A 3,819-nucleotide genomic window follows, 5' to 3' on the forward strand; every position below is an offset into this window, starting at 1 on the left:
ACACACACACACACACACAACCCCTACCCCTAAACCCCCCTCACACACACACACACACACACAAAACCCCTACCCCTAAACCCACACACACACACACACACCAATTACAAATACAAGATAGTACATTACATTTAACGTATTTTGCGTAAATGTGGTTCAAACATGAGCCAATAATACATTAAATCACTACAACTTAGAGCACACCGTCATTTCCTTAGAGCAGTTTGCTACTGTGCTTACTTGGGTTAGTTTAAAGGAACACGTCACTATTTGCTCATTCTCCGACTCCTCTAGAGTTAAACAGTTGAGTTTGACCGTTTTCATTCAGCCGATCTCCGGGTCTGGCGCTAGCACTGTTAGCATAGCTTAGCATAGATAATTGAATCTGATTAGACCGTTAGCATCTCGCTCAAAAATGACCAAAGAGTTTCCATATTTCTCCTCTTTAAAACTCGACTCTTCTGTAGTTCATCGTGTGCTGAGACCGACGGAAAATGAGAAGTTGTGATTTTCTAGGCCGATATGGCTATAATAATTTTTTACATTTATAAAGCGCTTTACATAGAAGGGGGGGAATCTCCTCAACCTCCACCAATGTGCAGCACCACCTGATGATGCGACGGCAGCCATTTTGCGCCAGAACGCCCACCACACACACACCAGCTGATTGGTGGAGAGGATGCTATGATGGACAGAGGCCAATGGGCAAATTTGGCGATAATGCCGGGGTTACACCCCTACTCTTTATTGAAGGACATCCTGGGACTTTTAATGACCACAGAGAGTCAGGATCTCGGGTTAACGTCTCATCCGCAGGACGTGCTCTTTGACAGTATAGTGTCCCCATCACTACACTGGGGTGTTATGACCACACAGACCACAAGGTGAGCGCCCCCTGCTGGCCTCACTAACACCTCCTCCAGCAGAAACATGGTTTTCCCAGTTGGTCTCCCATCCCAGTACTGACCAGACTCAACCCTGCTTAGCTTCAGTGGGAAACCAGTCTTGGGCTAGGAACTATACTCTCATTCCTGCATAATAATCAAGAGCTTTGGGCCGTCCCCTGAGTGCAGCGGTGCAGTGATATTACTTATTTAAAAATAAACTTATTTCAGCAGGAAAACAAGTTTATTTTCTGATCCCATTGGCAGATACTTTTTCTTGTTTTAAGCTAAATCTTTAAGATATTAAGTCTTGTTTACTTGAAGAAATGTGACAAATGAGTTTGAGCTCATGACAAGACAAGAACAAAAACATCTGCCAGTGGTTTAAGAAAAATAAACTTAATTCAAAAGAAAAACAAGATTTATTTTCTGATCCCATTGGCAGATTTTTCTTCTTTCAAGCAAAAAAAAAACCTCAAAATAAAAGACCTAATATCTTGTCATTTGTCTTTTAAAGTAAATTAATCTTGATTTAAGAACCTTTAGATATTTGTACTAGAAAACAAGTTGTATTAGTCAGTGTCTTTGTACTTGAAGTTCTGACAACTTAATATTATGAATTGACAAAACATAGGAATCCCATCATTTCAGGGAGTAGAAAACTATAAATATCCAGCTTCAGCATTATTCCTCAAGCGATCGCTGTCGGATGTAACACTGAATCTGAACCCTGGAATAGATCAAATACAGAGAGCTCAACTAAAGTGTAAAACTTGTTTTTCTTAAAAAAACTAAACCCCACCGATCTTTCTCCCTGTGAGATCTCTTTGTCTGTACTTTCTGATTGTTATAGTATGATGATGAAATCATATCGAGAAAACAGCAATGCAGGCAGCGATTACATTTAAAGTGCATTGAATGTTTTATGTCTGTTCTTTACCTCAAAAAACAGTAAAGGAAGACAAATGACTGCAGTGTTGTGTTGTACAACATATCTGTCACAAAATGAAACACGAAATCCATTACGTCAGATCAGCCGATGTCAGAAAGGCCTGCACTCTGGAAATATCTCCCGTCGAGAGAAAGTCCAGCTCAAGAGAGGCTTCTGGCGCAATTTTACAATCAATCCAAATTCTGCCGAGACATAGTGTTGTTTAATGACTCAGGGAATAAAGTCCATCGCACAAGGCCTTTTAGCTCCGTGGATTGCCTATGCCAAATTGGGAGAGTAATAACAGGGTAGGGGCTGGAAATAAACAGAGACGCGTTCAGGGACCCGCAGCAAGTGATGCTATTTAGTTCTCAAAGTCATACAATGAAGGGAAAATAGAGAGTTAGACTTTGTGTGCTGCTCATGCTTGGATGCTTTTACAGTGTGTGTGTGTGTGTGTGTGTGTGTGTGTGAGAGAGAGAGAGAGAGTGAAGAACCGAGAAAGGAAACAATAGAAGTAAATTATTAATGATTTTTACATTTCCTGAGAAAAATGTGAATGTTTTTGCCAGTGTGAAACTGGCTGCCATCATGGGTAGTTGCCAAGGCTCTGTCAACATTTTACTTAATTAAAAGTATCTAGCCAAAAAAGTACTTGAGTAAAAATACATTTAAAAAAATCACAATTTATTTTGATTTGATTGAAGTTTATTTCGAGCACAAAAAAAATAAATAAATAAATAAATAAATAAATAAATAAATAAATAAATAAATAAATAAATAAATAAATAAATAAATAAATAAATAAATAAATAAAGTTCTGACAACTTAATATTATGAAATGACAAAACATTCCTATTATATATATATATATATATATAATAGGAATGTTTTGTCATTTCATAATATTAAGTTGTCAGAACTTCAAGTACAAGGACACTGACTAATACAACGTCTGTATTTTATCTGGTTTTCTAGTACAAATATCTAAACGTTCTTAAATCAAGATTAATTTACTTTAAAAGACAAATGACAAGATATTAAGTCTTTTATTCTGAAAAATGTGTTCTGAGTTTTTGCTTGCAACAAGAAAAAAAAATTCTTGTTTTTCTTTTGAATTAAGTTTATTTTTCTTAAACCACTGGCAGATGTTTTTGTTCTTGTCTTGTTATAAGCTCAAACTCATTTGTCACATTTCTTCAGTAAACAAGACTTAATATTTTAAAGGAACACGCCACTATTTGCTCATTTTCCGACTCGCCTAGAGTTAAACAGTTGGTCATTTTTGAGCGAGATGCTAACGGTCTAATCAGATTCAATGATCTATGCTAAGTGTCACGATCACAAATGAGAGTCACCGTGGTTACCACCAGAGGCATCTAAGGGCTACATTTCCCACATCACTCACTACCCGGACTTCCTTCCTAATTACATCCACCGGCACCCCATTACCTTGTTAGCTCACATTTTATAAACCTGGTCATGTCTGCCATTCTTTGCGAAGTCTTGTTTGTTGTAACACTGCATTTCTGAGCATTCTCCCTGGTTTCTTGTCTCTTGGTCTTTGATTACTTGCCTGTTCTGTGTATTGCCCTTTTGCCTGCTTTGGACTATGATTGTGGATTATCCTGTAATAAAGCTGCGTTTGGATTCTCAGCCTTTGTGTCTCGGAGCAGTTCCGTTACACTAAGCTATGGTAAAAGTGCTAGCGCCAGACCCGGACATCGGCTGAATGGATTCGAATAATAAATAAACTTGTTTTCCCTCTGAAATAAGTTTATTTTTCTTACCCCAAATGGCAGATTTTTTTTAACGCCACTTAAATTTGATACATTTCTCATAAGACAAGACTTTATATTTTGCATAATTTTGCTTCTCCATCTAATGTATCTTGATTTTAAAAAATTTGTACTGCAAAAAAAAAAAAAGTGTTCTTCTACAAATATCTAAACGTTCTTACTTGAGAAACAAAGTTACTTAAGATATTAATGTTGTTTACTGGAA

This window comes from Gobio gobio, assembly GCF_949357685.1.
Source record: "Gobio gobio genome assembly, chromosome: 10".
Classification (NCBI taxonomy): Eukaryota; Metazoa; Chordata; class Actinopteri; order Cypriniformes; family Gobionidae; genus Gobio; species Gobio gobio.